General features: G+C 40.3%; 1 protein-coding gene across 3 annotated transcripts in view; it reads right to left on the reverse strand.

Annotated features, from left to right (window-relative positions):
* Nucleotides 1-210: 210 nt before the first annotated feature.
* Nucleotides 211-9593, reverse strand: part of LOC147027223 (transcriptional activator protein Pur-alpha-like) — an 11532-nt gene continuing 2149 nt past the window's right edge. Inside the window, exon 2 of one of the 3 annotated variants that reach the window (XM_085883472.1) lies at nt 211-1277. The gene's annotated coding sequence lies outside the window, so the exon portion shown is untranslated. Of the gene's footprint in view, nt 1278-2529; nt 8722-9593 lie in introns of those variants that run through there. The other 2 variants (XM_085883473.1, XM_085883471.1) reach the window with 2 other exon arrangements.

Below are 9593 nucleotides of genomic sequence, written 5' to 3' on the forward strand. Positions count from 1 at the left end.
TGAAAACTTTGAAACTCGGCCTTAATTCCCCCCACTGAAAGCTGGACATTCAATTAGTAACCACGAACTTTCCTTCGATCCCCACAACCTCGACCCCCTCTCCCCATGATCAACTCAACCGATAGGCCTACGTATTGACGAGTCTAAAAAGCGTAAAAGTATTGTTGCTATTATGCGTGATCGATGAAGCCAAAAAATTAAAACACCACGAAGATGCCAGAGCGAAGTTTATTACTTGATCACATGATAACCCCAAAGCATTTAACTTTCCAGGCAGGGCAGCCCATTGGAGGAGTCAACCCTCAGAGGTGAAACATCAATCATGACGTCATCAAAACTATTTTGAGTTGGGGGACCCTTCCTTCTTCAAACCAGTGTCGCAGCCTCAGAACCGGACGGTTGTACCGGCATTACCTTGTAACACGTATATGATAAGCACCTGAATCGTCCCTTTTAAAGACTATCTAAATGTACATAATGTACCGTATAATAGCACCAGTTGAAATAACATACAAGCACCGCACGTGGTTCACAGGACGCAAGTTTTCGCAACTTCAAAGGAAGCTGCCGTGATGGCCTATTTGGGACATTTGAACATGAACACAGTATCGCTGCAACTACTCAAATGCATTACCGATTTTAAAAAGGAAAAATAACTGCAAAACTTACCACATACTGTACTTATCTCCGCCGCCACCCCCCCACCAACTCCACCTCATCCCCAGGTCAAAACAAAACTGAATCCAACAAACAGGTTAAAAAATAAAAAAGTAATGTAAATATTAAAAACAAACTACAGTTATATAAATGTGATAATCAACCCGCATTATCATGCACGACTATACCACACCGACAGTATAACTTTTAATGTTTGAATGTAAATGTACGTCTTATATAGACACTGCAAAATCAAAATGGTTGGTGGTGTACATAAGCGCTGACATTTTACAACAGAACGAGTAGTGTAACGTTTGTAAAGCACCAGGAGGTCATTGGTTTGGTTTTTACATTATATTACCATACACATATTGGGACAACAACCCTCATGTGACGATGTTCATACTGCTTCACAAGGACGCCGTATCAGGTCATTTTAAAGAATGGTTCATGACTGCAGTCTTTATGGTAAAGATTACCCGATGTGATGCAATACTCAAGTGACGGCTCTGATGCATCTGTTTTAGGAACCACGGTGCGAGTAAAACGACGATCTGCAAATCTGCAGTCTCAACACTTAAACTCGACAGCCACTCTGCGGTGAAATCTTGCAACGGCTCCTGAGAGGTCAACAAATCCACAATCAAAACCATTGCACAAATTAAGGAATTGCGCAGCGATTCAGCCGATATCTCCCATGACATGCCGAGTACAAAATGGGTGTGAAAGGGTCCGAGCCGTGCTTCAAGCCAAACATGGACCAACACTGAGCATTTGAGCAAGTGGTTGTAAATTTATAATACCCTTGTATAGTTCCTTACTTCTGGTGTTATAGGTGTGTTTATGTATGTGTGTAAATATATATATATATATATATATATATATATATATATATATATATATACACATATATATATATACATATATATATATATATATATATATATACACATATATACATATATATATATATATATATATATACACATATATACATATATATATATATATATATATATCTACATATACATATATATATCTACATATACATATATATATATCTACATATACATATATATATATCTACATATACATATATATATATATATATATATATATATATATATATATATATATATATATATATATATATATATATCTTAGGTGAAGACGCTCGGGTATGTCTGAAAAGACAACTCCATGAGAGGGTCCGTGCATGATAAGGTGTCGAAAGGGAATGGTTCGAGCGATTATGATGTAAAAAAAATAAACTTTCATGCAGAGGTCACAAATATAAAAACGATAAAATAAATAATGCAAGAGAGTGAATGGAGACTTAAGGGAGAACAGCAGCTCACTTTGGTGTCGATAAAGCTGCAGCATCGACAATGAGAATAAAACTTCGGAAAAGATCGGGAGAGCGCATCAAACAATCGTCTGTGTGTACACCAGGTAGTGTTGGAGTACCGAATAGTTGTGCGAATCATAAAAATAAACAACATGAGTATATTTATATGCAAACGCGTGGAACAAAGGGGGACTTTCATGAGCCACAATCTGCTTGAAATTTAAAACGTTAACACGTCACAAAATGCATATCATCATTCCCTAATCGCGTGTGTGTATATATATATATATATATATATATATATATATATATATATATATATATATATATATATATATATATATATATATATATATATATATATATATATATATATATATATATATATATATATATATATATATATATATATGTTCTCTGGATAAAATAAAGAAAGCCGCAAAGGAAACTTCTGCTTGTGCAGAACCTTAAACAATGAACAAAACAAAGAACTCGTGGCAATTCAAAGACGACAAGAGCAAAGCTTGAATTTGTTTGGGTTTTTAATACAAGTCGTACATGAAAGTAAACGATAGAGACTAAAGTAAAATACAAACGATATCCGAATCGCTTGGGTCTATAGTAGCCAGAGGTTGGTCAGTAGGCCTATGGAAAGCACGTATACGGTTGAAGGGGTTAACGCTTAGCCAATGTTCAGCGACTGTTCTCAATGACCGACCAAGTACAACGACAGAATCAAGGCATCGTTCCATACATAATTACATTGGTCAAGCGACAGAGCAAGCTAATGTTTGCATTTTTATCTTTAATCAAGTACACACCGAAATGACGTTAAACGATGCATACAAGCAGTCATATCTATATGATTAGTATAGGATGCGTGAAGACAAGGTTGTGAAGAGGAGGAGCGGAGATAGTTTTCCGTAGAAATGTTTGGAAATAAAAACAAACGAACAGATAGAACGAACCGAAAACGAGTACACGACGACGTTCCGTTTTCCGAGTCAGCCACTGGCCCGTGAGACAGAAATGCAAGTACGTCAATGGTGTACGTATGGTACGTACGGTATTTTCATCTTCTTCTTTTTTTCTTTTTTTTAAAACAATCCGTTTCCAGTGAATAACAGAGCTTGTGACGTTCCAGCCTTAAAAAGTCCTCCATGTGCTCTCACCGACATCGAATAATACATCAATCACAAAGGGCTCCTTGGAGTCCAAAACCGGAGGCATTCGAGCACCACGTGAAGTACACGTGCCTGCGATTACAGTGGACCAGACACAGAACATGTCGGTCTACGCAAGACTCCGAAGGAAAAGTACCGAAATTTTGAGGGAATTGTTTGTCAATAATTATATAAAGTGGCCCACGTGCTACTTTGGTGTACATTTTACATTGTTATACAAAAAAAAAAAAAAAACACCGCACTCGTCACCGATCGTTCAATTGTCGGAGCTCTACCAATTAAATGCTAAGTGATAACATAACATTTCCATCTGTAATTTCCTTTATTTTTAAAAGGATGCTCTTAGAACGCGATGGGAATGTATTTGGGAACATCCGAAGAACCAAACGACGATGACAACGATAACAGAATACCATAAGTATACAGACAGGGGCTGCCAATTGTCTCGTTAAAGTGTTTTATGCTATCGCAGATTGGTGTTGAGAGTTCATTGTTAATTGTAGCAAGTTCACGAAAAGACTGCATTGAATACTTGCTTTGAAAAATCAACTCGAGATTATGTGAATAGAAAGGTCCATGAAGTACGCGACTTATACATCTCTTTGTATTTATTAGAGGTGACTTCCAAAAATTAAATTTAGTAAAAAATAAATTGCTGAGAGAACTGTGGGTAGGCATGGGAGTGGGGTGTGAAGGGGTGGGGGGAGGGGGATGGGGAGACTCCCAAGAGGACGATGTACACAGCAATGACAAGCAATGGCAAAGTGTGTCTTAGCACCATTATACTCATGGCGAACTATTTGAATCGTCGAGTATTCACCACAATTTAGTCACAAACGCTGTATATAGAACCTTGTATTCTATAATGTATAACCTTATACAATAGTGCAAATCTTCAAAAGAGCTGTTCTCAGATGAGTTGGCGTCGTGTAAGAGGACAATCGTATGCTAGTCCACTATAGGAGAGCCATTTATAGACCATTATGTTTAGGAGGATTTGTATGCTGATAAGAACCTAATTTGGGGCCCAGAAGTTAAGCCATAACACCGTACGCGCCATACGATCGGGAAACGTGCACTACAAGCGCCTTTCAGGAACCGACACTGCACACACCATTTGGTCCCGGGATACATTCCGCAAGGCCCCGCTCTAAACACTACACTTCTGTTTTACCTCACTTTTATAGCACGACCCTCTCCGTACGATAAGACGGGACGTTCTCTTTTTTTTTTTTTTAAACCATACTTTTTAAAAAATTTTTATATAGAGGAGAAACCACGCATGTGCACAACACGTTTCATCATGGGCTGTCTCTCTACACAGCAAGCAATACGATACAGTCTATAAATTTATGCACCATATAAAGAGCCTCTTCAAAGCACTCTACATCCATAAACATCATTATTTTGGGTGAAAGAATCACTCTACGGGGAAAGAAGGAGATGGAGGAGAGGAGAGGAGAGGAGAGGAGAGGAGAGGGATTGAGAGATTTTTTTATTTTTTTTTGATTCTGTACTTCAACAACGAAGTTTTAACTCGTGCAGTGAATTGTACAGTGCTATGGTATTTGAAAAAAAAAAAAAAAAAAAAAAAAAAAAAAAGCTATCGAGCAATAAGCACAGAAATTAAAATAAGCACCCACGAATGCTACGCCTCCGTGCGCTCGGCATGAAGATCGAGGTACAAAACGATGGCGAAGCAAGTCCGCCATCCTACTCGGAGTTTGTGGATTCGAGTGTTGGACGTGCAACAGATTTTGAGACCACATTTAAAGTGCTCGAAGTGTATAAGTCTCTGCCTGGCCTCTGGATACATCGGCTGCACAAGCATGAGCGTCAAATTTCAAAAGAACCACATTTTACAAGGATGGCCAAAGAAAATAGTCGGGTTTGACCCGAATAGTGCGACTCCAACAGGATTGCGAGAAAGCCATAGAGAGAGACCCCGATGGGTCCAGTTATTGCAGTTGGTTCAAGGCTACAGATCTAGTTTCTCACTTTGTTCTCCAATAACGTTGAAATTGTGAAAAGAAACTCGTTAACCCAGCTCCCAGCCCTGACCCCCCTCCCCCCCCCATTTCCAAAATAATTTTGCAGATCCTTAAACTGTATAAACCGTTTACCAAAACATCTGGCATCACAGCTGTTAAAATCACTGCACCGTTCATTCTGGTTCAGGTTGTGAAGGCAAAAATAGAGGGAGTAAATTGGGGTAGAAGATGGAATTGGATAATATATATAGGCACAAAATATTAAATGGAAGGAATGCCATTCATTAATTTCTGGGAGTGAACGACACCAAACAATTTTATGAGAACGTGTACGTACGTGGCATCATAACCCAGCAGCGGAATCCAAGAAGCCAAAACTTTAGCTGCCACACAAATTCCAAACTATTGTTGTTGCTAACAATGGGGTTTTGTGGATAAAAAGTATGCGCACGGCCTCAGGAATCAAACCGGTATGTTGCAAGAAATGCAAGTGTCGGAAAGGTGAAGCCCAGAATGCCAAAGCTGAAGAGGCTGAAGAGGCTGTTAGGGATGACAAATGTCTGTTCTCCTGCCTGCAATGAGGGGATGAGAGGCAGGGAGCTTGGTGGGCGCAACTGGAGAAGAATAAAAAGAAGAATGTCATGAACTTTAAACAGGAAAGGGAATATTAAAGGCCAAGGCATGATGCAGATGAATTGACAAGAACAAATTAGGCGACGTCACCAATTTGTTGTTTTTTTTTTGCTTTACATTTACAACAAATTCAATGTTTCCTTACACGAGCAGGGCACACCATGATAGCAAGCACAAAGAAAACCCATCGCTCGTTTCCGGGGTAACGATGAGATATTGTTTAACGCGCAGCGACAATTCGCACTAATTGGACAAGTACCATCGGAGTGCGGCCGACGCGGGAACAGTCTGCACGATCACCATCCATTCGGTGACCTACATGCGGTCTGGCTTCCAACACGTCACACTTTGCCAATCGTCAAGGTAATAGTCAGGCAGGAATGCCTGCCTTGGGAAATTCTGCCTTTTTAGCCACTTAAGCAATGTACGATGGAACCAAACTGCCGTACAAGTTTAATTACCTGCGACAAAGACACCGACTTGTACATTTTATGAAAAGCACCACTCGTGTGGTTCAAGTTTGATACAGCTTAGCATTGCATTTATACTTTTGAATGCTCTTGTCGCGTTTGAAAAGCAACAACATACTCTAGATAACGGGAAAACTATTCCACTTCAGCCAAAAGATTGGGGACAAAAAACAAAACAAAATGCCGAGAAGGCTCCAGACCTTTCCTCACTACAACCAACTCGAGAAGGTGCATCCGTCAAGATCCACCATAAAATCCCTCGGTTTCATAAATGCCGTTTTGTACGCCATCATGGCCTATCCATGATTCGAGGGCACAAAGACGTCCATGACGCCACATTTGACCGAAGTGTGGAAATTGATCCTTAACAGCAAAAGCTGGCCGGCCAAGACCAAGAAAAGATCACAGGGAAGCAACGACTGTTCAGATCCTCCTTACTACCACCAAGGTTCATTAGGCCGACGCCAATGGAAGGGTTTTTGCAAATGGATTCTACAAGGCACAGAGCATTGAAAAAGTGCACTTGGTATCGCAGAGACCAGGTTGAGAGCCACGATGGACTTGTGCCACCATACCTTTGCCAAATTACCCTCTCTGCTTTTAGTTTTATTCCAGATGGCACTGTTCAAGCTAAACATGCCAAAAGATGCCAGCATCTGCACCACAGGCCCGGGCATCATCGAAAGTGCGTGCCATAAGGATGCATGCATCGGAGTGGAAAGGACTGTTAGCTCACCAATACACAACTGTGATCATTGTCCAAAGCGATAAGGTGGACGAGTTTGTAATGGAGTATGCAAACAACCAAAAAGAAGTTTCCATTCTGAATAGTAAATTGTGAGGTGCAAGTTATAGTCTCAGAAAGTAATTCTTATAAAGAGCTTTGACAACGTTTCTACCCCCCCTCCCCGCAAAAAAAAAAAGCAAGAGGAATTTCTCAATTGCCTCCAAAACATCCATTCAAATCTTCATGCATATTATTTCTGCTTACTTTTAGTCAATGGAACGGGTCCGGTTTGTACACATCAAGACAAAAGAGGTTTTACCACGTTTTATATTGCTGAAGTTATCAATCGGGCTGATCCAAGGATCAATTAGAGCTTGATTTTTTCAAAAAGGAGAATTTGAGTTCTCCTTTTCATCAAGCCACTTCGGGATTGTCCAACTTTTAAACAAGGTGTATGAGTGAGCTAACATTAAAAATATATATATTTTTTTTAAAGGAAAACCAAAATCAAAATACACTAAAACTCTCTCTAATACAGCACGATGGACAAGCTGACAGTCAGAGAACAAGTAAAAATATTCAAAATAACGTCACAACTGACCGATTCTTCCTCGGTGCTTCAAATAATTTACATTTAAAATATATGGGAAGGAGATCAAAATCACAGCATCCTTCATCTACCCTCCCCCCCCCCCCCCACAATACACAACAACCCCAGACATCATCCCCTTTCCTTCCCAAGCACAATACAATTTTTCCTCTGCCAAAGGATTTGCAAAAGAAGATGAAAAAGAACCCCCCCCCACCCCTCCCACTTTATGAAATATCCAGGTATCATGTGGGCTGTTTGGATGCCACAGCTATTTGCAGTTTTCAGAGACTAATCTTTGCAGAGATCATTTTCAAACATGACCCACTTATTTAACTGAAATAAACCAATTTAAAATTAAAAAAAAAAAGGGAAAGGAAATAAATCCTTAATAGCATAGGAATAATTACTTATTTGATAGAAGCTACAGTTTTCCTTAAGCAGGGAGCCAGGTTACCAAAGGTACAATACCATAAATGGTGTTCACCCCTCATTGACAATCAAAAGCCACAGGATGAGAATTAAAAAAAAAATTTTTAGATGGCCAAAGAGAACTCTACCTAGTCACAAGATACGAGCAAACTTGTCCACAGCAGTGTTGTGGAGAAAGGGAGAAAGAGAAAGGGAGAAAGGGAGAAAGAGAAAAAGAGAGACAGGGAGAAAGAGAAAGAGAAAGAAAAACAAATCATAGGATTTTGGAAACTAATTTAATTACTTCCAACTGCATCGCCGACCAGTCTCCACCAGACAGGTGCAAATGCCCTCCAACCCCCCCCTCCCCCGCAAATAGCTCTTTTTAACACCAGTACATTGAGAACTATCAAAGTTTAAATAAACTGACACTACTCATCAGGATAACATGAGGGAAAATAAAGTGTGTACGTCACCCAGTTCATGCTATAAAGACGAGGAATTCCAACTTCTCGTTTGAACAATCGTAATTTATAACTTGCCTCTATATGCAATGCATGTCGTTGAGGAAAAATAAAGATATTCAACCATGGGAGTATGGGATGAAACAAACGAAGCATGCCAGGGGGCGAACACACAAGCAGCCATCTTTCCACTCGGCATGCGACATGTAACCCTGCCTCGTCGCTGCGATACGGACAGAGGATTGAACTGTAAGGTACGGACAAAATAATATACACATTACAAATGACAAAAGGAAGGTTGGGTTCTTTTTTAATAAAAATAGCAGCATTAAGTTGGAAATCACCGATGCTGTCTGCCTCTGGCCTTCAAAAATGGCAACGGTCAGCTAATTTATCAACCCACCTTATTTTTTAATGATTACACCTGTATGCAGAAACAAGTTCACCTTACAACACCATGTAAGGTAGGAGGCAATGCAATGCACCATTTCCAAATGTTGTGCATTTTACTTTTAAAGGTTAAAAAAAAGGAAAAGGAGTAATGAAGAAAAAAAAAACAAAAAAAAACCCAAAACGAACAAAACAATAACTGTTGTCGCTCTGTGTAACAGCCCACAAGGTGTTTGCACGTGCAGAGACCCAAAGCAAGTTCCCCGTGGACCACCGAGGAAAGGGGAAGGTGCAAGGAGGACTGCGATGAGACAAACACTCTTGGGGATGGGGGTGAGGGCGAGGGTGGGGTACGTGAAATAGGTGAGGCGTGATCATCGAGCGTAAGCAGCCCTCAAACCTCGTGTGCCAAGGCGGCGGCGCCGGGGATAGGCAGAGGTGACCCGGACCAGTTGCTTTGGGTCTCGGCACGGTCGACGCAGGCCTTTCGGACTCGACAGGTGGACGAGGTTGAGGGCAGGGCAGGTAGGTTTAGAATTGGGATAACGGTAAAAGGGGAGGGTGGGGGGGGAAAGATTAGGCTTGAAGGGTCACGAATACAGCACATTGGCAAGACCTCGTGGGAGGTTTCCTCAAAATGACTTCAAGCTATATTTAGTCATGTAGCCTTGGACCGAATCAGTTGGAGAAAGAAAGAAAACTAAAAACTTTCATTCACAGGAACCCAAC

The sequence above is a fragment of the Eptatretus burgeri genome, chromosome 5, assembly GCF_056783735.1.
Source record: "Eptatretus burgeri isolate ZD-2024b chromosome 5, Ebu_testis_v1, whole genome shotgun sequence".
Taxonomy (NCBI): Eukaryota; Metazoa; Chordata; class Myxini; order Myxiniformes; family Myxinidae; genus Eptatretus; species Eptatretus burgeri.